At 37.0% G+C, this 27,461-nt stretch overlaps 1 protein-coding gene and 1 pseudogene across 1 annotated transcript in view; both read left to right on the top strand.

Moving 5' to 3' along the window:
- Dgkb (diacylglycerol kinase beta) overlaps window positions 1–27,461 on the top strand; it is a 714,793-nt gene that overhangs the window by 497,299 nt on the left and 190,033 nt on the right. The gene's annotated exons all lie outside the window — the stretch shown is intronic.
- On the top strand, window positions 27,134–27,290 carry LOC116906513 (annotated as a pseudogene).

The following is a 27,461-nucleotide window of genomic DNA, read 5'->3' on the forward strand; positions in this document are numbered from 1 at the left end:
CAAAGCACTTAGATCTTATCAGAAATGCAACATTATCCTTAAGGTCATAAAGTAATTGACTAAAAAAATATGTATTGTAATATCTTTATAGTCTTACCTCTTTCAGTTAGATATAAATGTCCATTAATCAGTACTAAATACAGGAACTGTTAGAACTCAGTAGCATCACGGCACCTATTGAAGAGTAGAAAAGTGTCTGGTTCTGTCTGGTGAGGGGAGTAGTCTCACCGGTTGACATCATTGGAAACAATTTGAGAGCTTTTCATTGGGCCACCATACAAAGAAAATATTTTAAAAGTGCATTAAATTCACAATCTAGAGTAGAACAGAAGTTTTGCTAAGTTGTCAGACACAAAGGTTTGGTCTCATCTCTACTAGGGACTAAGGATAATTATCACAGAATTTACTTGCATATATTACATAATTCAGCATTTTCTCTTATTATCTGTAAGTCTCTAATGTTATGAAAAGATGTGAACTATGAAGGGGCTCAGGGTGTGAGGAGAGGGGAACATGATCTGGTATTAGGTGGGGGAACGAACTGAAGCCCTGAGGGCCAGCAGAAAGAATGGAAACAGGTGACCTTGGGACTAAGGCGGTTGGGAGGACCCTTCAGAATATATCAGAGACATGGGAGGTGAGAGATTCACAAGACTCAAAGAGGGGGACCCTAGATGAAATGCCCTACATTGGGGAGAGGGAACTTTTTGAGCCCACAGAAAAATAGACAAGGCATCAAATGAGGGATGGGGTTGCTATCCCACAGTCAAAACTCTGACCTGTAATTCTTCCTGTCTGGAGGAAATGCAGGGATAAAAATGGAGAAGAAACTGAGGAAAAGAAGGTCCAGAACAGGCCTAAAGTGGGATCCAGCTCAAGGGGAGACCCCAAGACCTGACACCTTTACTGAGGCTATGGGGCATTCACAAAAAGGGACCTATCATGACTGCCCTCCAAAAGACCCAACAAGCAACTGAAAGAATCAGATGCAGATATGTCCACCCAACCCATGAACAGAAGCCTCTGACTCCTCTGACTGAATGAGAGAAAAACTAAAGGAAGCTGAGGAGGAGGGCAACCCTGTAGGAGGACCAGCAGTCTCAATTAACTGGATCCCCGAGATCTCTCAGACACTGGTTCACCAACCAGGCAGCATACAGCAGCTGATACGAGGCCCCCGAGACATATACAGCAGAGGACTCCTGGGTCTGGGTTCAGTCAGAGAAGATGCACCTAACCCTCAAGAGACCAGAGGGTCCCAGGAAGTTTAGAGGTCTGGTAGGGTGGGGGTTGGAGACATCCTTGTGGAGACAGGGTCAGGGGGAGGAGGTATGAGATGTGGAACAGTTGGAGGGTGGACCCAGAGGTGAATAAAATCTGAAGTGTAAAAATTAAGAAAAAAATTAAAAAATGAAAGAATCATACTGACTTAGTCCGAGTGTCTAAGGCAGAATGGTATCAGAGCCTTTTATACTCTGCATAAATGGACAAGACCTTCAGATATTTCTTGATTGACTACTTGTAGAAATAAACAAAGTTAATGGAAGGTTTTGAAGTCACTGCTAACCTTGTGGACGGGATCCATAGCAGGAAGAATGTTAGAGACGTCTCATTTACACACTGTTTATGTTTTTTCAAAGTTGAGAATCAGTGACCTCTGTTACATTGTAAAAGTTTAAAATTCATCTCCACACTACAAAGCCTGTCTGGGAAGCATAGACTTTTATTCACTTAGATGAAATATAATCAAAGCAAAGCCTAATTAAAAATTCATGTATATCATTTGACTCAGTCTAAATTATTGCTCCAATGCAGAAGTCGAAGCTAATTTTAACATATACCAGAAAACAGCCTTCTTCAAACGGCTCAGAAATATCTTTATATATAATCACTTTGTATATTATATATGTATCATTTTATATGCATTTTAGCCTATTTACGTCTACAATTATGTCTTTGATTTCTAGATCTGGTGCTCTGTACTGACACTGGTTTTTTTATAGATGACATCGAAGAGTCTCAAAATCATTAGCCACTTTCATCAGGGTGTTTACATTTTATACAGCTGGTAGAAATTAGGGGCATACAAGATAAAATTTTAATAGAGAAGTTACACAGGAGATAATGTCCACTGAATCAGCTTGTCAGAAATGTTGAGTGGCCTTCACACATCCCCATGACTGTAAAATGTCATTTCACACCCCTGCCAATCCACTTATTAGTCCGTCAAGCAATGTGTAGCACTTCTATCCCATTTACAGAGACCTGCAATAAAAAGTTAAACAGAAGCTGAAGGTTAAATCAATATTTTTTCTTGTTGATATCTTTCATCTTCTTTTGGAAATCTACAGAATTTTTATGTTTAAGGGCCTTACAGATGAGACAAGGGCATTCTTTGTACCACACTAGAAATACAAGTAAATTAAACAGCACTTCTCTTTATTACTGACAGCGATAGCACCAAGCCTCTGACTGACACCATGGAGAAGGATTTTTTTAAAACCATTGTATTACACCATCTCTGGGACAATCTGTGTGCCACATAATATTTAAATAGTGTTCCTAATCTCACAGGGTTCTTTTCATCTCAGGGTGAAACATTTTAATTGTTCAAATAAATTCTTACATCACCCCAAAGTCTGCCTGGTGACTTTTGTTAAATTTCACGTACTGGCTTCAGATCCTGAACCGTTACTTAACTCTGATGTATGCTTCTCTAGTCAATCTTAGTGAGCTTTCACTTTCTGAGCTCTAGACAAGGAAAAAGAGTACACATTTTACTCTATTTCACTTACTTCATTATTATTGATATAAAATCAAGAAACCCTTCTCTTATCTGAAATCACTTTCTCTTTTCTTTCTCTCTTTTGAATTTTTAAGTTAAATTTATTATTTTGACAAATGAAGCCCTGTATATAATATACTCTGACCATATTCTCCAACTTCTCTTACCCCTTTTTTGTTCCTTTGCCAATCTTGTCTCCATACAAGTTTCTGACTCACTTTCTTGTTTGTTTGATTCATTTTTGTTTTTATTTTGAGAGCCATTGATCTTAATGAGAAACTGCTTCATGAGCATGGGTGTAATATTATACTCTACAGCATGGAAGACTCACTATGCTGAAGATGACCCCTTCTCCTCAACACCCATCCATAGTCCTTAGTTCTCCAGAGAGTTCCTCCTCATCCATGGTTGAAAGTTTGCCTGGTATAGCTGGTCCCTAAGAGGTTCTACCAGCATCTGACAAATACAGATGCAGATACTCACAGGAAACCATTGGACTGGGCCCAGGGACCCCACTGGAGGAGCTACGTGGAGGACTGAAGGAGCTGAAGTGGTTTACAACCCCATAGGAAGAACAATATCAGGTAACTGGACCACCGAGAGCTTCCAGGGACTAAACAACCAACCAAAGAGTATATATGGAGGGCTTCAGGTCTCCAGAGTCATATGGAGCAGTGGGATGGCCTTTTCTGACATGAGTGGAAGGGAAAGCCCTTGGTCCCGTAGAAGTTTGATGCTCCAGTGTAAGGAGATGATAGAGCAGTGAGGCTGGAGTGGGTGAGTAGTTGGAGGAGCACCCTCACAGAGAGAAAGGAGAGGGAGGAGAAGGAAGATGAGATGGAGAGGTTGTGGAGGACTAACCAGGAAGGGGACATCATTTGAAATGTAAATGAATAAAATGATTAATGAAGAAAAAAGGAAGTTGGCATGACTACTTTATGCAAGCCCAGTACAGGCAACCACAGTTGCTTTAACTTCAGCATTAAAGGTCATGTCTTTTCTAGAATATAGGATTCTTTAGCTTTCCTTCCCATTATCTGGTTCTTAATACTCTTGCCTCATTTTCTGCAATGGTTCCAAACCTTGGAGGGGTTAAGATAAATTTCCCCTACAGGACTTAGCACTTAACAGTCACTTATTTTCAACACCTGTTTCAGGGAGTCATGGGATTCTTTATTAACTACGACTCACTGAAGTCTCTCTGATCAAGACTGAGAACAGTGTTTGTTTACAGATGTAAACATAAATATTTAGAAGGTCTTTGACATCATGCCCACTTAGCAAAACAACAACAGTAAGTTCCTTACCGTCCATGGCCTTTTGACCCTGTTTGCCTATAGTACCAATCATGATTTACCTACTATAACTGGTAATCAATGGTTAGTCCCATAACATTCCTGCCAATGCTACTCCAGTGGTACACCTTGCCAGGCAGGCTGATCATGTCACAGGAAAGATCCACAGTTAGGTAAGGCTGCAGATGACTTTTCTACACTGTTGCCTCAGTAAACCATTTACCAGTTTAAAAACTGTCTGTCAAGGATGAGTCTCCAGCTCAGAGCCATCTTGATTTCTCTAACTCACACAAGCAAAACGTGTGCTGTCTTCAACAGCAAGCTCTGAGCATCGAGTTCTGGTGGGCAACCAACTCCTTTATGTGACCGATTCCTGAGAGATGAGAAACCTATAAATCTAGTGGAGGTGTGATATGTTGAAAATGGACTGAATGTTGTTAACATAGATAATGGAACCTTAAAAATATTGAATGAGAATAATGTAAAGTTAGCCTCAGACTTCTAAAATAAATTCCTTCCTTACATATTCATTGTTTACAATGAAGGCAGTCTCTTATTCATCTTACTGGTGCCTTCTTTCTCTTATTCACCTTACCGTGCCTTCTTTCTCAATTCACTCCATGTACATCTTTAGCAAAGAAGCCTGACATGACTTCCTTTGCAGAGGAAGTATACAAGGAATCTGCTTTCCCATCATACCTTGCTGCTCTAGAATTAATTCTAGCTGCAATTTGAAGTCAAAGACTGATATTATTCCACTATTGTCTCCTTTTCTGTATACTACTGGTTACCTAATAAAAGCTTGTGTTTCTCTTTTTCTCCCTTCCATTGACAAGAGCTAATACAATAGCAACACAGTAGCATTTTTATCAAGTGTATTTCGATCGTTCAATGTTTATAGATTTCTGTTCTCTTCCTCCCTCTCTGTCTCTGTTTCTCTGTCTTTCTCTTTCTGTCTGTCTGTCTGTCTGTCTCTGTCTCTCTCTGAGTTGTGTGTGTATGCATGTGGATAAGTGCTAGCACATGTGTGTGCACACACTATCGGGCATATTTACAGGAATGACTTAGGTACATAAATGCCTGCCCTAATTCCAAGTCCTTCCACATATAAATGTAAACACAATTGTGACAATAAAACATACATTTTATGACTTTGTTCACTTGAAATATCAGTACTTGTTGAGCATTCTTAATAAATAGTTTCATTCATTTTTATATATCCTCATCACATACTCTTTCACAGTGTGAGTTTTACACAAGTCAATACCTTCTTATTTTACTTTTGGACTTGATATCTATTTTAACATTTTCATACATGAAAACATGGTTTATATTATAATGATCCCAAGAAGAAAAGAGAAATGAGGAGAATAATGACACACCAAGTAGATTTCATCTACAGAGCAGGAATGGTTCAGAGAAAACTTGCTAAGATATGCATCAACAGCTGTGTTATCTGCGGCAGTGTATTGATATGGCTATTCTGATTCCAATACTAGAAAAAAGTTAACTAAGATTCCTAGTACAAATACTGAGGTTATGATAGCAAAGCAACTGATGAACCAGCAACTTCAACCCTACACTCTGATTGCTAAGACTTATTAAATATTAGACCCTAGGCATAATTGGTGTTGCCAAATGGTTTATGAGGGTTTCATAATAGTCAATGAGTCTATGGTTCTCTCTAAAGGCACAATTACAATAATCAAAACCATCACTTTTACCATTTAAACATATATTTATTTTAGTAAATATCCATATGTTTAAGTAAAAATAAAATTTGATTTTTTTCAGTTATCTAACTGCATTTTGAAATTTTTATTGGTATAATTTCTTTAATATAATTAAAGTAATCAGACCTTCTGTTTATAGGACATACAACATGTGCCTGTTATATTATAAATATTTACTTGTCCTTAAATCATTTCTTGTTTTGTTTTATTAACACTTATGTGTGTGCTTTCAATGTTATAGTCATGTTAACCCTTTTATATGCCAAGTTAATTCAATCACAATTTTTACCATCTGAGACTCCACTTCTGAAAACATTTTAATGATGAATAAATGTTAACTAATTCTTGAAGAAATGTGCTTGCAAATGTAAACATGGTTGGTTATATAAGTGAATGTAAATGAAATCTATTTTAGATGTGTCTTACTGCATAAAAATGTCTTCAAGATAGGAATAGCAAAAGGTTTTGGAAATAGAATGAATGTACACATGAAAGGAATTTGGAACAAAATGAATAGAAAGTTATAGAGAACTAGACTTCATAAAAATATGCAATTTTATTATAAATTTTAAAATATGTTAATTACTCTGAAGGAAAATTATAGAAAGTTGTATATATGTAAACAATCACGATAAAAAGAAAAGTTTAGAAAAATTGATGGAGAAAAATTACTTATGGGTAGAAAGCATGGAAATTCAAGGCATGATGATTGGGATTTTTACTTTTTTATTTTACTATTCACAATGCTTGATATATAATAATTATTGAGTATCAAAACTATTAATTTTGAAGCATTAAGAAAGCATCAATTAGAAAAATGTAATAATTGAATAGGTTAGATTTAGTGATTTTTCCATGAATTTTGAAGACTGTTACATATGCCCTGCAATATGTCCTCAGCTCAATATGAAAATTACTTAAATAACCAAGTATTTGAATTTGAGTATCCACTCAAAACCCAAGTAATGTTAATACTGTAATCATCTTAGATTAGTTTTATCTAATCAAAATAATTCATCTTTCCCATGATCCTTATCATTTCTAGCCTCAGATCTCAGAGAAATAAGAAAATGTCTTTGGTTAATAAGCACGCAATTAAGTGATTTTTCTGTGCCTCTAAGATCCTAATGACTGGTAGTAAAACTCTTTCAATTGGGTTCTCTGAGCTTTAGAGGTATTAGGAGAGTGGCTTTCATTTTTCTACTGCCTTACAGCCTTATCCACACTGTTTTGTGGGGGCCTTGGAAGCAGAATCACATTTACTATATCATCCTGTCTATTCTATTTCTACAAATGTCTGTCCTTGGACTCATTACCAGTGGTTTCCTAGGATCGCTGAATCATTTGTTTTATAGTATTTTCTATATTTTCATGATAATTTGAATTTTTCACTGTATAACTACAACCGCAGATTTTGCTACACAATGTTAATAATGTTATCTTAAAAATATCTAAAAGCCTAATTTCAATTTGAGTCATACAATTTATTTTGGCCAACAGCAAAAGATAGGAATTGTGTTACGCATTTAACTTATCAGTATAACTAGACTTTCCCATTAGTTTCTTGTCATTCACAATGCTATATGGATAACAAATAATATGTATATACATACACAAGCATATAACCACATACATGCATGTGCATACAAATGCATAAACATGTATATAACAATTAATAAAAGAAGAGACCATAAACTTGAAAGAGAACAAGAAGGGGTAGGTTTGGAGGGAGGAACTGGAAGGGGTAAATGATATAATTATATTATAATCTCCAGAAACAAAAATATTTTTATTAAATTATTTTATTATTTACATTCCAAATGTTGCCCTCCTTTGCAGTTCTCTCCAAGAGTACTTCACCTCATCACTCCTCCCTTTTGCATCTAAGAGAGTATTCCCTCCCCCTACCCTTCAACTCCCTCATCCAAGCCCCCACCTCACACCCTACCTGAAATCCCCCGTCCCTAGGACATCAAGTCTCTTACAGGATTAGGCAAATTCTCTCCCACTGAGGCCAGACATGACAGTCCTCTGCTACATATGTGCCAGGATTTGGGCATGGGGGGCAAGCATGACCAGCCCATGTATGCTCTTTGGTGGCTTACTCTCTGGAAGCTCCCAGGGGTCTGGGTTAGTTGATACTGTTGGTCTTCCTATAGGGTTGCCATGCCCTTCAGCTCCTTTTACCCTTCCATAGGGGTCCCTGACTTCAGTCCAACTGTTGACTGTAAGTATCTGCATCTGCCTCAGTTAGTTGCTAGTCTATCAGCTCTTAGAGGTCAGTCATATCACTCTACTATCTGAAATCACAACATGACATCAGTAATAATGTCAAGGTTTGGTGTTTGCCCATGGGATGGATCAGAAGTTGGGCTGGTCACTCTTCCCTTCAACCTGTTCTCCATTGTTGTCCTTGCATTTCCTTTAGGAACAATTGGTGTCAAAAGTTTTGAAGGTAGGTTGGTGACCCCCATCCCTCCACTGGGAGCCCTGTCTGTCTACTGAAAGTGGTTTCTTCAGCTTCTATTTCTCCACTGTTGGGCATTTCAGCTAAAGATAGCATAGAAGATATCGACACATTGGTCAAGGAAAATATAAAGTACAAAAGAAATATTTTTCTGTTCATGTTTTAAATACACCCAAGTAACTTTACATTTGCATATCTGACTCTGGCTTCAAAAGCAAAGCGGATATAATAGGCATTTATTCCGGACCCAGGTCCTCCAAGAAAGCACTGAGAGAGGAATGGCCCAAGAGAGCCCATCATAAAACCAATGAATATGTCCAAACCAGTCACGCGGGCAATATCTCACATCTCTTACATCAGTTGTTCAAGTGGTCAATTAGCTTAGTAGCAGTAAGTAAAAGCTTTATTTTTGGTTGTCCCATTATGAAGCTCCCAGTATTCCTAGTGTTAGATAGTTCCAAAGAGAATCAGTTTACTTCATTCTAAACACCTGCAGGTTTGTTTGCCTTTGGTGGGGTGCAGGGAAGGGACAACGAGAACATTTCTTTCCAGTTTTGTATTACCATCATTGAAAAGTCTAGTTAAGGCCTGAGGATAACGTTTTTAAGTGTGATTTTGACAAGGACACACATTGACCTATAACTTTCATCGGATTTCGCTAATGCTTTGTTCTAGGACCAGACTGTATTTTTCTGTATTTGACCAAAAATGCATTTCTAAATTTATTTGAATTTACTTTACCCTGAGATTACTTATCTCAACTATTAGGATTTTAACTGATAATGAACTCATCTATTATTTTTGTCCTACCTGCATGCTGATAAAAAAATATGTGTTCTTTGATTTCCCTAAAGAGTTGAGGTATGGGGAGTGTTTTCAGTGGCCTTTGTTACCTTTTCCCCTGACTCTCATGGAACATGGTTTCTTCCCCTCCTCTCTTAGGCAGTTTCTAATAGAAACTGTACCTCTTCAGAGGATCTGACTTCTCTTAAATGCACCAACTAAAAATCTATCTTCTGGTGGGTGACTCTGTCTCTAGAACAAAGTAGTATGGAGTAGCATCTTTCCTAATGGTTTTCCTGCCTACAGCAGAGAGTGGTGGCTTCCTGAGATGGCTAATTGCATCAGGCTTCACCAGTCCCCGTTTAGACTCTTCTCTAGTCCTGAGTGAGAGTATAATATTACTGTTTTAATTTATCTATTGTTCCAAGTGCTTCTGGATTACAATGTTCTTTCTTTCCTGATCTTTTGGCAAGAAGGACTCCTTCTCCTTCACATGTTAATCCAATGATTACCTCCTACAAATGGTCCCTCATTTCCACAAGCTCCCATACATGGAACCCTTTGATTCCCTGAATGTTGTGATACATAGATGTTCAGTGTGTTCTCCAATTTGATTGTCGCTCCGTGGTGACTGGAACTTTATCAGTCTTGACTATCACTGTTATCTTCGGCACCTGGAACGAGACATATTAAACCTATGATACATATTCCTTTGTCAGTGAAAAATAAATGACTGAAGACAATCTGGTAATAGCCTTTAGAAAAACAACCTCGGATTCTTTACTGTAAGCTTATCATAACCACTATGATGATCCAAATTTAAGAACTTAGAAATATAATTTTAGAAAGATTGACTAGCTTATATAATGTAAATTATTTCAGAAGTCATAATAGCATAACTTATTAAAAATTAATAAATTGAAGATGCATTTTAAAAGTAACATTTTGTTATTCCTAATGATATTTACAAGGTCATATAGCAAACATTTCCCACATTTGTTTGCATGTGTATTATCATCATTATTTAGGTCTGCAAATGTAACTAGCATCACTGGTTTCAGAAAGCTGGATGAAGGGAATTTGAAATCAAGAATTGGGTTTCACTACATAGTATATGTGAGGTCTCAATCTGGTCATTTGATAACATTTAAGATGTTAGATATGAACTGAGGAGGGGCCAGATTCTGGTGGTGTCTCTGGCCTCAGAGACATGTGAGATGATTCCAGAACGACTATAGAGTGAAACTTTGGGCTCTGGTGTACAGTGGCCACAAGAAAAGAAAGAGTAAATGACAGAGACTGAAAAGGACCAGCTAGTGGAAAACCGTATGTACAGGGCACAGACAGGTGCAGAAAGGAGCAAATCTGCAGAATCCAGAATGATGAAGGCACTGTAAGATAAAACCAGAGTAGCTTTGGTATAGCGGAGGATCTTGGGAAGAGAAAAACTTGCACATTGTGGTGAAGTAATGGACAAAGGGCTCCGATTCTACTCCATTGCATGTTTGGTTATAGGGCTGCAGCTCTGTGCTCTTCAAAGGCTCGCCTTCCAGCACATACTAAAGTATTTAACAAATGCTACATTTATGCACCTGCATGAAATTGAATTCTGAGTTAAAAAGGGGTGATTTTTTTAACATACTGTAGGATGAGTTTTCGCCTGTGTATGCTAATTTTCTTGGGGGTAGAATGGACAAGAAGTCCCCTTGTAGATTTGCTGCAATATTTGATTCCCAGCAGAATGAAAAGGTGTAGGAGAAGTGGCATGGCAGTTGGTAAGAAGAAAGTCATTGTAACATTCCTTGTTTCCTGTTGGAAGAGAAAGATTGACATTGCTTCCAGAAGAAGCACTTCCAGTGAGACAGCTGAGATGTTTGTGGGATATATCTGAGAATATGAATATCAATGGTCCTTAAACCACTCTGCTCAGAGACTCTTCAGTTGTGGGTGATTTTAAGAGGGAAGGTTCTCTTCAACCTCCCTTAGTCAATGACTATCTCCCTAAGCATGCCCAGTTCTCTGTGACATAAATTCATCGAATTTCTAGAACTAGTTTTCTCAAAGGTACTTTTAATAGTGTTTTAGTAGGAGGCTTGAGCTAATGGCTAATTGACTGAAATAAAGTGTGGTTGGTGGGACACTGGCATATTGTGACCTTGCATTTATATAAAGGGAAAGTAAAAAACCAACTGCTGAGGGAGTTAACACACCTGAGATGAGAGTCACAGAGAATAAGTTCTGAGGACAGTCAGTTTGATTCTATAGCTCAGAAAGGTTCCGGTTTCAAGAACAGCCCTTGTCAAAGCGGAAAGAGAGAATGCTAGTTGAGGGGTAAGATAAATGACAAAGGAGTTAAGTGTAAATAGTTTCCGACATATTTACTTGAGAAGTTTACTTCCTTTTTGAAAACTAATGGATAGAGTAGGACCCTAATTAGGGTTCCCTAAGAGTTCTCCAATAGGAGTCACAGGGAGTTGATTGAGATTGGCAGAAGGGAGCATAAATTGATTTGATCACTAAAAGGCCTTGCATTTGGGGATGATTTTAAAGTGGAAAATGGTTCCCCAAAGAAAATATATATCACAGGAGAATGAGAGGAAGAGAAGATAAAGAAAATTGAATGTCCGTCACTGATCAATTATTCAGAATCAATTATGGTTTGCTAGGGAAAGCATGCTGTGCCAAAGCCAAACCAAACTCAAGTAAGCATGAGGATTAATTACTCTCCTGCTTGCACAGGACTAGAGAAAGGAGCAGATAGGATCTGCCAGCAAAATTTTACTGCTCTCCAGGACCAGAACGTAATTATGACACAAGGAGAAAGAAGACGTTTCTTCTGTCAGGTCTTTGTTAGCAACGAAGAGAATCTGAATTTAGTTCTTTAAGAAGGATATCTGCGTATATAATTTCTCCCAACAAATACTGTCTGCATTAGTCAGAGTTCTTGAGAGAAGCAAAAATCAATGCATGCAATGGTATCCTCATCTGTATTCTTTGATTCTAGTAGGCTTGATCACAAAACTACTTAGAAAAAATATGGCTGGAACCTTGAGAGATACTTCAGGTGGTAAAATGTGTTCCAGGCTACCCAAGTTCTCTCCCTCACCCCCACCCAGAACATACATTTTAAAAAGCTGCATATAGTGGCACATGTTTGCAATCTCAGTGTTGTATAGTTAGAAATGGATAAATGTCTGTGGTTCACTGGCCATACAGTGTAGACTATTCAGAGAGCTCCAGGCCAGAGAGAGAACATGTCATAAAGAAAAAAGTGCACTCATGTGCACCTGCACATACATATGCACTTACCCACACAATAACACACACACTCACACACATGCACATAAACACACACAAAGCAGCTGTGGTAAGCACACACAAGTTTTTTTCATTATTTATTTAAAACATAGTGTTATATCTATTTCCATAATGTTATATGTTATTAACATTATAGAGATTATTTAAAGTACACAGGTAATTAAGCATATAGTATATGGTGTATGTAAATGCAATTTATTTTGTATAAAACTTAGTCATACACAGATTTTGATATCTTCTTGGCTTCTAGAACCAATGCACCATTAGGTGCAGAATTACTATAGGTCTATCTTTATGGAAGACTTTTTGCATGATCTTCTTTCTTAGAGATTTATCTAGTATATAAAACATTGTCTTCCCACAAGGTATAATCTTTTCTTTGGACAAACAACTGGGTAACTTACTTTTACTAAGCATACTTGCTGTACCTGCTCAAGGACTAGGTCTAGTGTTATCGATAAGAACTCTTATATTTTGATGACTATTTCACATACTGTTTTAATCATAAACTATATATAGACACAGCTAAACAGGGCAGAAATTTTGCTATTGTGATGTTAATGAGGAAACTGAATTAACAAAAATATAATTCTTTAAGGCCATCAGGAACGTTCCTCACAGATCTAAGAAGGAGCAAAAATTACAATTCTTAAATTGTATCTTATAATTTATATCTAACACTATAGATGTCTTATTTACAGAAAGTAAATTCATCTAAAAACAAACTTAATATGATAATATGATCATGGAATTAAAATTAGGTATCAATGTTAGGCAGGTCCAGAAATTTTATCATTAAATTAGAATTGTTCAATAGTTCTGTCAAAGTACTTTTAATTTATCTTGAAACATTTTTAAGAGAACAAGCTAAGCTATAATAAACCATTTTAACCATAAGAACAGCACTGATTTTTATTTCATAAAGTCACCACTGACTATCATAGAGGAAGTGAAATGGATGTAAATGTTCATGGAGTCTATACTGAGTAAGGGAAAAAGAAATCATGATCCTTAGTTCTTTCCAAACTATCTGTGGTACTTGCTTCCTTCTCATCAAGGGAGATTTAAAAGTCTCCCCAAACATACCTTCAATCACTAAGAACGTTGATTCCTATTGGTTGAAAAGTGTATGGTGTATGTGTGTGTGTGTGTGTGTGTGTGTGTGTGTGTGTGTGTGTGTGTGTGTGTGTGTGTGTGTGTAGAAACTAAACACCCTCTTATTTTCAGGGGTGAATTGGTTAGCTCTAATACTAAAAGGGACAATGGGGCCAAATGTTTGAAAGATTTTAAAACACTAGCCTCTTGCACACGTGATTATACACAAGTTAATGAAGCCCTGACTCCCCCAAGATAGCTGAGTAAAGGAAAGAAAGATCTTTTGCCAATGCAAATCTCATCGGGTGATGGCCTTGACAGAACATCCCACCATTGCTGTCAGCCAGAGCTGTTGTAAACAAGCTGCTGACGGGACAATGACAATAATTAAGACAGTGTTAATGGGATATGGAGCCTCACAGTTATTTTTTCAGCTACAGTGAACTGAATGAATGCCAAGTAGTGCACATGGCTTAACCTCATAACAGGTTTCTTTTCTGTTTACTGTGGTGAGGTTGGCTCTCTAGAGTTATACTTCGCAGATAAGTCCAGCCTCAGAGATACTCACTGCTGGAAATTCAATGACTATGTTCATGTTACTATGAAATAAGAGTGGTGAAATTGGCTTAGTCTGGACATTGTTTAGATAATACTATGCTATTTGGAATTTCAGAGGGAGAAACATTTTGGCTTATAACTTTAATTCCTGGGTGGTAGGGGGGTGTTGAATCAGAATTAAGATCCTCAGAGACAATGGATTTCATTAGAGATTCTTTGCTGGCAGAATCAGGTTGTTAATGTCATACAAAGTGCTGGCTACTGCAGATCTGTAAATGAGCATATTTGGTGATCATTTTCAAAAGATAGAAGAAGCAGGAGGAGAGCAGACTGAGCTTGGAGGCAGTCAGGGACAGGTTGAAATATAGGTTCCTGGAAACTCTCCATACTGTAAATCACTGGCGCTCATGATAAGTTGCTTAGCCTTTACTGTATTTTCAACGTTGCACCTACTTTTCAATGAGATGTTTATGGAGCAGACAAATACTTCCTCAAGACACATTTCAGGCTTAATAAATTACAACTTACAAAAGGAACAAACATGGTATGTCTAGACAGAATTCTTTTTTGCTTCAGCTTCTCTGCTTGAACTCAAATCAAAGGAAATAGCTGCATTACATAAAACGCATTCACTTGTGGAAAGGGAAATGTTTTGATCTCTATTAAATACTAGAAATAAAAAAAAGTTTGAATGTACTCTGAAAAGTGGGATTATTTTTACCATCCTGAATGACAAATCTTTCTGAACAGGCTTTCCAGCAATTAGTCTTGCTCTAATGCTATTTCTACACTGGCAAGATGAAGGTGGTTCCTTGCCAGATCTCTGGAGAATATGGTGCTTTCTCTACAGGCACTAGTATCTATCCAAATGGCAGAGTATATGCTTCTACTTGGCCAGGGTAGAGGCAGCAGCGGAGCTCTGGAGTATTCAAATTGAAGCTATTGGGTGATTTCTCTAAGGAGTTACCAGTTAATTTCTCCACAAGCCACAATTATTAATCAGGATGCATGGGAGTCTCTGCATTATTCTCTTTACTGCAGGACGATGGTGTCAGCTACACAGGAGACCAGAGGAGTATGTTCACCTTCCACTTTCTCTTTAACGAAGAGAATGTGCAATTTCCAAACGAAATTTTAAAAAGTATCTATGCAAACTTCAGTTCGCAAAGTCATTTTTTTTGTTGTTGTTGTACTTTGATAAATCACTGGAGAGCTTCCCTTAAAAAAGAAATTTTATTTTCTTGCCAAAATCCATGCTGGTTTTCATAATAATCTACAAATTCCATTAATGTACTTCTTCATAAACTTTCTGATCAAAAGTAAGATATCTGGTAGTCGACGAAGATTAGTTTTTAAAAATTCTTTCATTTTTATTAGATTCAAAGGCTTGAGAATCTTCTGTGCCCTAGTCTATTTTCGAGAACTTCAAGAGAAATGACTTTTTCAAAGAACACCCTGTTGAAGTACATTTTCTTTGCCAATCTAGAAGCATAATTTGGATGATGTCCCACGCTCTGTCTCAATTTCAGCACTATCAGCTCTAAGTTTTCTTTAATCATTAGCCAACTTTAAAATTCACTTTTCATGGAAGTAAATACATCAGATAGTCATTGTATATGATAGTCAATTCTCTCTTTTCTCAGACATGAGTACTTAATTATTCAAATTATTTAAAGAGTTTTTTGATTAAGCATAAATATCACTGTTGCAGAACTGAAGTTACTTTGCATAATTTTAAATGATAAAATGCAATTTTCCTTAAATTAATATAAATTCAATTATATACTATAAATTAATATTTTGGTTTTACCATATTGAGTTGCAGAGTGATATAAACCTGAAAATTTAAAGATGATAAGTTATTCTTTCATATATATATATAGTGGATCCACCCAGAAAAAAAATCATGGATTCTCTGGTCCTAACCACTTAGCAACTCTCTTATCTCCAAGATATATTTTAAGTATATTATAAAATATTTGAGACTATTGATGTTCTATGAGTAGCAATATTGGAATTTTGCCAAGGAACAATTGAGGGGCAGAGGACTTAAAGCAATAATTCAGTTACGCATTTTATAAGTTGCAGAACAAACTCCCAACAATGTTTGTTTGCATTCCACCTGCCTGTGAGTTCACCATTCCTTTCTTCAGACCATGGAGGGTAAATGTGAGTCATGTAGCCTACTGCATTTGCTTGAGGTCCTGATTATCTCAATATAAAAGGTTGGACTCCAGAAGCTTGTAGATCTCTCTTGCATTGAGGTAGCCTCTATGGACTTGATTAACCTGAAAAACCCAATGACTTTGAAAATAAAGACCTAAAGAGCACTATTATATCTTCCTCTATATTCAGATACTTTTTTCAACATCAGACCACATCTTGGCATCTTGAACTCCATATTTCTCCATAGATACCTCTGAAGACAGGCTGACCACAGTCCCCTCTAATTCCATTTCCATCTGGTACTTCTAACACCACTCTGATTCTTTTCTCATTGTGATCATCAGATTAAAATGCTCACTGTGACTTTTAGTTCTATAAATGACTTGCCCACTTGAGAAAAGCAAAATGATAATATAAACAACTTGAATTTACCTTTGCATGTTCCAGCTCATGTTCCTTTTCATGAAAGGAGAACTTACTAGCTGTTCTTCACTGATGCTTTTCAAAATGATAGTGCAAATTTGTCAAAAATCATAATGTAAATTTGTGCTTAAAGCCCTATCAGCTACTCAAGCTTTTAAAAGGATTACACCTTTGATTCTAAGTACACATTATATTGATATTCATTGTAAAGTGTCCATTTTCATAATTTTCTTATATAAATCACAAGGACATACTTAAGGTCTCAACTAAGGGACTGATTGTGTCTTTTTAAATGTATTTTAACACAACTTTCAGAATGAATGCCATTTATCTTGGTTGTTTTTTTCCACTGTTCCCATCTACAACCTTTTCAAATGGTCATTATTGATCAAAATCATTTATGAAGATGAGATCGAAGTAGATATTTAGGTAACTGCAGTAGGTGAGTATTTATGGTGCCAGTGTCACATTTTCTCCAGTGAATAAGGCATTCTTTGAAGTTGTTCCAATGTTTATTCTTAGGCAAAATGTTCAGAGATTGCAGTAAAATTTGGCCATTGAATGTCAGCCTCATTCATCTTGAAAGAAAACAAGCATGAAAGAAGGCATCCAAGGCTGTGACAACAAAGCTGAATTGATGAGACTCCAGGACAATTAATTACTCTACTAGAGGCAGAAGACTCCAAGGTTACGCTTGTTATAGGAAAGCATCCATACACTAGATGTTACAATTAGTTGACAGGAGCGGTGTGCAAAAAGTCAACACGCATCAAGACTTGGTCAAAGCAAAGGGAAAGGATGTTTAAAGAAGAGAGAGAACGTACAGCAGGGAGGAGTCCCATGGACCACTAAGTTAGTGATATGGTGATTCCATCTGCAGTAAAACTCTGCTACCCATGTGGAAGTTTCTCATACCAATATAGCAAAGAGCTAAGTAAAAGGAGACACTTGAGCCTGGAGAATGGAAATGGGGAGAGTTCTAAATGTGAACAAGTGTCCCTAACACCCCTGCAACACACTTAGGTTAGAAGTAGGCCAACCATAATGATGACCAGCATACACACAGGTTTTAGACTGTTCATTTCTATATCAATAAACCTCTCATTGTTATCTTAGTTAATTGTATAGTTGTAGAGAGTGGTTAACACTTATTATCAAATTTTCTTGTAATGAGAAAACTTAAAATTTATCTTGTCTATCTATAAAAATTTGCAACGAATTCTAAACTTCGTAGAGTTTTCCATGTCTAAACTTATTGTTAAATCTCTCTACCTCCTCTCTTTCTCCTTTACTTTTTCCATCCCTCCCTGTCTCTGTTTTTCTGTCTCTGTTTCTCTCTTTGTCTCTTTGACTCTTTCTCTGTTTCTCTCTTTTGCCTCTCCCTCTCCTCTCTCTCTCTCTCTCTCTCTCTCTCTCTCTCTCTCTCTCTCTCTCTCTCTGTCTCTCTCTCTCTCTCTCTCTCTCACACACACACACACACACACACAAACACACACACACGAATGCACATGACACACAAACACTGACCAAATATTTTTTAAAGATTTCTTTGTATTACTTTAATTTTGTGGGTGTGTACACATGCTACATATCTGAGAAGGTGCCAGGCATAGATGTATCAGATAGCCTGGAGCTGGCATTAATGGGGTTTTGCGAGTCACGTGACTTGGGCATAGGAACAAAAGTCAGTTCTTCTTCAAAAGCAATGTGTTCTTAACTAAGGAATCTTTCCAGACCCTGTTGTCAAGAATACTTTATCTCTTTACTATTTTTGTATAGCAGTATAGCAGTTTTTATAACTATACGTGTGTGTGTGTGTGTGTGTGTGTGTGTGTGTGTGTGTGTTTACTAGGAAGCATGTTCTAAACCTTAGCTCATTGTTCACAACTCTGTTTCATCTGATCAGGAAAATAGAGAGGCTATGTAGCCCCATTATGGCTCTTTACTCTTTACTCAGTGAAAAACTATGTTTTCATTTACATGGCCCTGCTCCAAACTCTATAGCAGAACAGGCTTTACTATGCAAGAAGTGGGTATTGATACAAGCATATTATTTCCTTAACATGAAGAACGTTCATGGAGCTTGGAACCTGTTTTCTGTAAGTTCAGTCTTGTATGTTCACGTGTGCAAAACTGTATATGTGTTTGTAGAGGCCAGAGAAGGGCATCAGGTACCCCCCTTCTCATTCTACAACCTGTCCCATTGAGGTATGGTTATCAAGCTACTGAGAATTTCCTCCCTCCATCTAACGAGAAGTTACAAACATGTCGGTCACATCCTGCTTTTATTTGTGTTCTGGGGAATTCAACCTTAAATTTCATGCTTGCAACAGGAAGCACCCTTCCTACCAAGACCTACCCCAACACAAGTGTGTAACATTTGACCATAGAATGCTGATTGTCTTTAATAGACTGTCTTTGCTGACCAATGCGCCATGGCTACTGATGAATATATGCTTTTGTATCATGAACAGCCTCAGACCTAGCTGCCTTTTTGGTCCAAGAAGATATAAAGATAGGGTTCCTCCTACATTGGTGAACATGAAAATCATTTTTGCATTAGAGCCAAAAATTTATGGGAACTTTACACATAGCTAAGAATACAAAGAGTAATGTGTCTCCTGGAATTTGAGGACATAACTACATATAACCAGAAATTACAAATGTTCAGTTTAAACCAGCCTTTGGGATAGACTTCATAGTTATCAAACTGCTCCAACAGGCATTTGGTTTTATAGAGAGGTTCTTGATGGTAAAAACTGTATTAGTTCCATACGAGATACTGTATCAGTAATTAAATTATCTGATATATTTGTTCCATATAATGTCTTTATAATCTAATACAAAAAATGCGATGATGTCCTTTGTTTACTATGAATCATTTCGTTTTTACTGATTGTTTTTTTTAAGAAATATGTTTTTCTTAATTAAAAAAATATGTAGTATTTCTTGAGTAACATTTGCAAGTAGATTAAAGTTTGCAAATTTGCATTATTTACATTTAGGAAGTGTATTTAAAGTATATTGTTTCCTAACCAATAAAGTTCTTTCATAAAGGAGGAAAATCAAATCCTAACAGACAATGCGAGGTTGACCTGGTCTGCTACCCTCCAGTGACATAGTCACGTAATTACAGTCCAGGGGAGCAAACTTCAGCCCGCACATTGATGACTCACAGTGGGAAAACTTATATTGAAGGTACATCTTCCAATGCATATTTTATAACCAAGTCATTTCACTTATTGCACTGACCTGTGGAGTAGCATGCATTGGTTATGTTGAACCATTTTTAGATGAAAAATATTTTTTTTTACTTTGAGAGATCAGTGATTATATGGATTACATATCAAGTCAAATTTTTTCATTTCTTTTAAATTTACTGAGTTTATTCTACTTAAATAATTTATATCTTAATTTATTGGACATAAAATAGTGTAAAAATAAAAACTAAGAATAATACCAATAGACAATAAAATTCAGAATCTGAGATATTACATATTTGGTATTTATACTATTATACATTTTATTGATGTGAAGGTACATATTTAGACTTGGTCATTTTCTAACATATTTTACTTTCTGAATTTAATAACATTATCATTATTGTTTACATCAAACTCCATATGGTATATTTGTGGATCAGCTTAGAATGAGCTACATTAAACTGTTGCATCATTACCTATAGGTCTCCTAGAAATAACCTCAAAAGAATGTATAAATGAATATAGAAACACAGCAATAATATTAGGAAAACATTTTGAGCCAAAACTACCTTTCGATTTTCAAGAATTATGTCAAGGATTTTGTAATCTATCAGAAGCAAAACAGCAGAATGTAGAAATGCGAATCAGTGATAGGGTACACATATTTCATCAATGTATTCATTACCATAAATCAAGCCACTGCTAGATTTGCCTTTATGTTTAGAAGAACAAGCATTTTATTGACTGTCTTTCATAATTAATAGCATTTACTCTTTAAATCAAATTAGTCTACTTTTCCCATTAAAGCCTTCGTGTAAGATCATTTTTTAAAGTATAAAGCGACCTTGACAAAAATGACAGATCGATAATGTGTTGAATAGGAGTCAACGTGCTCTAATAGCAAATATTTCCTTACTGTTAGTTCCTGTTGCAACACTCTCAGAGGTCAGAGGTCACTGCTATCTCCTGGCAGTGGTACTTTCTACGCAGAGAAAAAGTTGATCCTACAGAGGCAAAACGCTGATGGATTGACTTAGTCATCAGTATGGATTTTCTTAATACTTCTTTAATCAGCTCACTTTTGGATTCATGGTCATGTTAGAGGATATCCATCAACCGGGCAGGAAGAGAACCATGCTGTTGAATCTAGCATCATCAGAACTTTGAGTTAAACTTAATCAATGAAGGCATGGGAGACATTCATTATTACAGAAAAAGGAAGTTTTAATGTGATTAAGGTATTTAGAAAACAAAAATATATGCACATCAAAGGGAAATTGATATCAGGAAGCATGTTAATATACAATAGTAAGGTATGTGAAAACGCATGATTTAAAATGCTGAACAATTTAACTAGAACATGTTTACAGAAACTATTGGATCCTTGTCTTAATGTAAGAATCAGTTCTGTGAAGTAAGTTTATTTTTATTACCAAAGGTTTTCATAGCAACTGTCACACCTGAGCCAAGGATTGCAAATATTTAAACAATGATATGTTTAATAAATAGCAGTCATTGATGATATAGCCTTCATCAATAATATCTGTGGGTGACCTGAAATAAAATAAATCTAGTCAGAGAAAAGAAGAGTTTGCATTGGGTAGCCAAGGGGAATGAAGGACAAATGAGATGCAATTAAGCAGAGAACAATTTAGTATAACCGTAATAGCAAGGTCTTTAATGATGCTTTGCCGCAGATGAATTTGATTTAGAAATATTTCCCATGTTAAGTTTTAGAAACCCATCTCTTTAGCCACTTCAGTTTGGACAGGCCAAAGTTAATATGCTGAGTGAGAAAATTGGAACTTAGTGAAGGAGCTAAACGACTAAACGACCTAATTGATCTTCTTTGGGATCAGTGATTTCTAGATTCCAGCATGAATTAAATGTGAGAGGGATTTTTTTCTATTTAAAATAATAAAAAATGAACTGAATGTACAAAGTTCATACCTTCCTCTTAATTTACCATATGACTGAAGCAGTCGTCCCCCCTGGCTTTGGCCTGTATCTCTGAGTTTATGTTGTTCTGGTCAAAGGCTCTAGAATGGCACAAGCAAACTTCATATCGTGTGAGTCAGGTCTGAAAGTTTGTTAATTTCTTCTGGTACACACAGTACACATTGAGATTCTTTTACTGCTTTAGAGAGTAAGAAATCATCAAATTGGTAAAAGTAGTACCCTTGCCAATTCCATAAGCAACACTGACCTAATACACTGGTTAAATTAATGATGAGAAGGAGGACAGAAGATAAATCTCAGAGGCTGTGCTGGCTACATTCCCGAAGTAAGTATCTGTGATGTCTGAGAGCAGAATGTGTCCCTGGAATATGTTTTAAAATACTTTTCTCCAAAAGCCAAAGTGAAAGTAATGATTCTTTGGAAACCACGTTCCAAAATCAGTGACATTGCATAAATTATTGCACGGCAAGTAAAGAAATTAATTTTCACAGTATTTGTAGACATTATATAAAATGTAATACTAACTGAGTGGGCTTGTTGGTAAATTGGTTTAATTAATGAGAAAAATAGAGTTTGCTTAGGTCTTCAGGCCATAGCTGGTAAGCCCCTTTCCTAGAAATGATTTAGCAATTTTTAATTAAGTATGATCCTTTATATGAGAGACTATTATAAAATTCTTTCTGCAAATTTAATGTGTGGCATAAAAAAGTTGTGGTGGTTTGAATGAAAATGGCCCCCATAGGCCCATAGGGAGTGGAGGTACTAGCAGGCGTGGCCTTATTGGAGTAGGCATGGCCTTGTGGGAGGAAGTGTGCCACTTGGGGATAGGCTTTGAGGTCTTAGCTGTTCTATCAAGGCCCAGTGTCACTTCCTGCTGCCTGCTGACCCAGATGTAGAACTCTTAGGCACCTCTCCAGCACCATGTCTGCCTGCTTGCCACCATGCTTCCTACCGGGTCAATAATGGACTAAACTTAGGAAGTGTAAGCCAGCCCCAGTTGAGTGTTTCCTTTTAGAAGAGTTTGGTGTCTCTTCACAGAAATACTTAAGCTGTAATTAACTCTAATCAAGACAGGAGTCTTCTACTCATTTGAATGTGTCTAATCAAATGTTCTTCAGTTCCCATTTGTGAGTTTTAAGGGTGTGTTATGAGTTTAGCCAGTGGTGTTCTAAATTTTCAAATAGATATCAATTGAATATTGGTCCACTCCCCACTCAGATTACAGATATCAGCAGCAGGCCTGTTTCCCTCAGTGGATTCATTCTACCTATGCCTGTCAGAGCTCCAGTGAGATCTGGAGATGTTGCTGCTAAGTTATATCAAGCTTGTACTGTAGAAACAAAGTAAAGGATTGGATTTATAAACTTATATGTGGATTAATGCTTTACTATTTATTCATCTTTAGCAACAACACGTTGAGATATGTATACAAAACTGCATGTACCATTTGCTGATAGTTGTGGGGCCATAACACTTTTACAATACACATTATTTAGGTAATTACACTGGGATCATAACTTGATAGAGGAATCGTGCTGCTTAGCTTTTTGTTATAAGCTAGGATCATCTGAGAAGAAGGGACTTTAGAAAATTCCTTCATTGGACTGACCTATACATAAGTCTGGATTTTCTTGATTAATGATTGAAGTATTAGGAACTAGTCCACTGTGGGCAGTGCTATTTGAGGGCAGGTGGCCTAGAATAGTGTTTTAAAAGCCAGGTGACCCTACAAGCACCATTCCTCTGTGGCCCCTGATTCAATTCCTGCATTCAAGTCCCTGCCTAGAGGTTCTGCTCTGACTTTCCTCCATCATGGACTATAAGCAGTTTCCGACCCAAGTTGCTTTTTGGTCATGGTCTTTATCACAACAACAGAACAAATAAACAGATAACCAGATAGACTGTTGCCATTTTTTTTTAGTTTTACTTTTATAAACTGGTGTTTTTAAAAATCAGAAAAATATACAGAGAACAAACACAGATAAAATTTATATCTTTATCTATATATTCAAGGTAAGTAGGTGCCCAATATTTCCTGAACAACAAGAAACAGTCAAATACTAGTAAGATAGCAGATGGTCACAAAAAAAAGATGTGACCAGTACTGATTGCATTGTTTCAAGAAACACATTGAATTTATAAGCATACTCAAAAGTTATCATTTTATGTACATTTTCAAATAATTTATCAAATTATAATAATAATAATGTTTGATAATGTGAACTATAAGGCAATGCTCAAGAAAAATCAGTTAAGAACATACAATAACTTTTGCAAACAGTGTGCATTATCGTGATCTCTCATTTTGCACTAGCAGACTCTCTCAATCTATCTTTTCAACTAGAGATTAGAATGTGATCATAGTTAATTCCTCACACTTCATTTTCATATTAGATATATAGTTCATATGCTCAACACTAAAAGGCAGAACATAAATGTCGGTGTTAGACATGTATTGTATCTGAAAGATGGGGATGAACTATTGCCTGCCAACTTTCTGCCTTCTAGATGCTTTGCCCTCCAATAGTTACAGAGCACAAAAGGTGACGAAGGCAGAATGCTGGTCCATCTTCAGGAGACCAGATCTAACATACATGGCAGGAAACAAAATACAGAGAAACATCTTCATACAAAATTAACTGTAGCTCTAACTCTCAAAAGCCATGTGATTCTGTGCAGCTCTATTTTTAACCCACCCAATAGCTAACTAGCTAGTAGAAGTAATAAATAGGTCAAGCTGCATACACACCAACTTCATATTGATTTTTTAATATATGTTTTTTCTAGAGCAGATGGCCACATAATTTAATGTTTTCTACAAAACAAACTTTATAATGAAGAGCAAAAACAATGTTAAAATGAAAGTCCTATGACTTGAAAAAAAAATAAATGGCAAATGATTTGCCATGAAAATAATCGTCTCTCTGCTTGCTCTGAGTTCCTTTGCACATGGGTTTAATTCTAAAATAGTCTGTAGATGTTTAACTTAAAATAATTGTATTTACCTGTGTCAATTCCGTTATTTTACTTAAATACAACTCCAAAAGTTCTAGCTGGAATGTGGATGCTGGTGTGATGCCATTATGTAACCCTGAATGCATAATGTAGCCTCTGCTTTCTTTTTGTCTGGGTTGTTTCAATAAAGGAACTCAACGCTCTGCCAATGAATACATTTAAACTTTTCCAGTGATCATAACTAATCTTCTTTGGCCCTGGTCAGAAAAGTAACAAATTTCATGAAGGTCATCTATGTAGAATATTTTAAATGAATTATTCCAACTTTATCTTAACCTCCTTATACTCCAGGAAACACGAATGGCATGTGGAGGAGTGTGCAGTCCGACACACTGAGCAAACAAAGGAAGCCAGTTCCTTAAGATAATTACTCTGCCTCCCAGCAGACTCATTCCAAGTCTCCTCCTCCAATTTTATTAGCAAGTGATTATTAGAAATCACTGTGGTGGGTGGTGGTGGTGCACGGCTTTGATCCAGGCACTCAGGAGGCAGAGGCAGGTGAATCTTCCTGAATTGGAGGCCACCCTGGTCTACATAGACTTAGTTGTAGGACATCCGGTGCTACACAGAGAAACCCTGTCTCAAAACAAAACAAAGCACAATTAAAATTAAACTATTTAAACTATGAAAGACCTTACATGCGCTCTTGTGGGGTGGCGGCATTTTGGTTTGGTGGCTTCAGAAAGGGGGGTGGGGTGGGTAGTAAGTCACTGCTATTACTCTGAGTCATGCAAGGATTCGTTGAGTACTTGAGACGGAGGACTCCAAGTCCTAAAAGTTCTGAAGTCTGCACCCAGAACTGAGCTAGTAGTACTGTGTGCCTTCTCATATCCAAATCATCTTATGTTGTTTGCCAACCAGCAGAACTCTGAGCTCTAATTTTTCCCCCTGTTGAAAGTGACTCGGTGTAAAGTGCGTTCAGAGGGTGGCTTCATCTTTGAACTTTAACAGGGGCCGCTGATGGATGTGGTCCATTTAAATGGACAACAGAGAGCCGAACTAGATAACGAACTTATTATTTCTCTCAGAGGATTATAGGTTAGTCCCGAAGGAGTGCAGTAAGCCACAGCAAATCCATATCTACTGGCTAAACAATAGCCAGAAGGCTGACTAGAAATATTGATTTACTTTCTAGGCTATTTAGGCCTTAATGGCAGAAAAAAGCTGAAGTGCTGTTTACCTTTCTGCCAGAATCGACCAAACAACCAGTCCATTTTTTACAGGTTTTTGATTGATTTCGCTTAGAGGAATTAGAGGTGATTTATTTTTAAGCTGAAAGCAAGTCGTAAATATCTCCAACGGCACAGGTTCCCTGAGAGGAAATGTTAAGTGGAAATACTGAGAGGAACTTTGTTGCGGATCAATGGGGACAGGTACCAGGCTTCGCTGAGAGCTGTCGGGTGTCATACACCTTTCCACAGCCCTGTCAGGACTATAATCTCGTGGCTTCAGCTACTCTTCTTTTGAAAGCTCTCAAGTTCACCAGGCTCGAATAAATTTAATCGCCTGAGTGAATTTCAGCCAGATGCACCCTGCTGACTTTCAACGGGTCCTAGATGGGACAGCATAATGGTGTGTGAGACTCGTAGGGTGCATTTTCGATGTTTGACGGGTGAAAACAGTAATTTATCACACAAGTGGCAATTTTCCATGATTCTTCAATCCCACACACAGAAAATGTGTAACTTCAACAAAGGAATGAAGCAGACACACAAAAGAGGGCTCATCCAAAGTGCCGTTGTGTGAGTCTGACTTTTACAAACTCATCCAAAATGCTGCTTGCTTGTCTGACGTCTACAAACACTCCAATGCTTAAATCAGTGCTAATATTGAAAGATATCTTTCAATACTAATGATAAAGTCAGTTGTGATGTACCTTAAGCTGCAAGGTTTGAGGAGGTTGTGAGGAAAGGGCAAGGGGTGTTTCAAATGATCTTTCCAGAGTGCTTGCCTTCCTGCTCTGAATTGGTTAACAAAGGGGTGAAGAAGAGCTCTAGCAATTCTGTATAAAAGCCCTTGGTTCCAGGCGAGGCAGAAGGGAGTTCAACAAGCTACCAGTTTTGTCTTTGTGCCTTTCTGTCTACCCTCTTGATTTTTTTAAACGGTGCTACTTGAAGAATTCTCATTTTCCCATAACACCAAAAAAATTTTACAGCAATTTTTATTAATAGAAACCAAATCAGAACTTCAACACATTATTTATTTGTACATTTTTAAGAACATCTTTATGTCATAAGAATTGTCCTTGGAGATGAAAGAGAGCCATCATTGCATATAGGTAGAAAGCTTCCATAATACTTCTGATTTTATGCGTTAAAAATACAACCCAATAAGCTTTTGCGCAGTGGCAGTATCGTAGCCAATGAGGTTTATCCGAGGCGCGATTATTGCTAATTGAAAACTACAACCCAATAATCTTTTCAGCCTAGAAAGAATGGTATGCTTCCTCTCATCTTTCTTCTGTTAGGTATCTGTGTATATTTGCTTAATATGTTTTTTAAAAATATGCCATGGGAAAGTTGAATGAAATGTGTCTGTAGTCCTGACATTTAGGCCAGATAGTCACTAGTTCATGACCAACATGAGCTCCGTAGGGAAGCTGGGAAGCTGGAAACGCACACATCTGCATTAACATTCATTCTCTAGCTTAATTTTATACAG

Source organism: Rattus rattus, chromosome 7 (genome assembly GCF_011064425.1).
Source record: "Rattus rattus isolate New Zealand chromosome 7, Rrattus_CSIRO_v1, whole genome shotgun sequence".
NCBI lineage: Eukaryota > Metazoa > Chordata > Mammalia > Rodentia > Muridae > Rattus > Rattus rattus.